The sequence below is a fragment of the Corvus brachyrhynchos genome, unplaced genomic scaffold (genome assembly GCF_000691975.1).
Source record: "Corvus brachyrhynchos isolate BGI_N302 unplaced genomic scaffold, ASM69197v1 scaffold42, whole genome shotgun sequence".
Taxonomy (NCBI): Eukaryota; Metazoa; Chordata; class Aves; order Passeriformes; family Corvidae; genus Corvus; species Corvus brachyrhynchos.
This window is the reverse complement of record NW_008237242.1, coordinates 760,025-760,770: the sequence shown is the minus strand read 5'-3', so window position 1 is coordinate 760,770 and position 746 is coordinate 760,025.

Here is a 746-nt window from a genome sequence, read left to right as displayed (position 1 = left end):
GCGGTCTTTCAGCCCTTCCTGACACTAGCAAATGTCACAAAGACCAGAACAGGCACGGATAACAGAAAGACCTTTTAAGCTACATGTTTCTCACCAGCTCTCTGGTCCAGATGCAGCATTTAGCCCTTCTAAAACACAGCACGTGCTGTATTTTCCCACCTTTCAGAGTTCTTTTCCGAAATCCCCCTGCCCCAGTTTCCCAGGGAAGCAGGCAGCCCCCCAGCGAGGCAATCCCACCTGATTTCCACAGTCTGCGTGGTGCCGACCCCACGATCCCCCTGCTCAAACAGGGCATTATTTCACAAGTAATGGGGCATTCTCACTGTCCCGCGGGGTGGGGGGACACTGTTTAGGAACACTGTTTAGTCTCAGAATTCCTGTAGATTCCCCAAAGCTATGTGAAGTTTTCCTAATATACTATTATCAATTCGTATTTGCCTTCCTGCCGTGCTGTAAAACTACCACAAACACCGACAACAAAAGCGGCAACACGATTACGTGAGATTTCCACACACACGGTCAAACACCAAGTTATTTGTTACTCTTTATGCGTTTAACACTATCGCTATCTCCCAAGGCACTGGAAGTACTGGGAGCATGGGTGGCACTATCGCTGTCCCCTGGGACATAGGGGAGCACCGAGGAGTACTAGGAACACTGTGGGGCACTGAAGTACTGGGGGCACTGTCGCTGTGCCCTGGGACACTTGGGGGCACTGGGGACACTGCCGCTGTCCCCTCACGGCG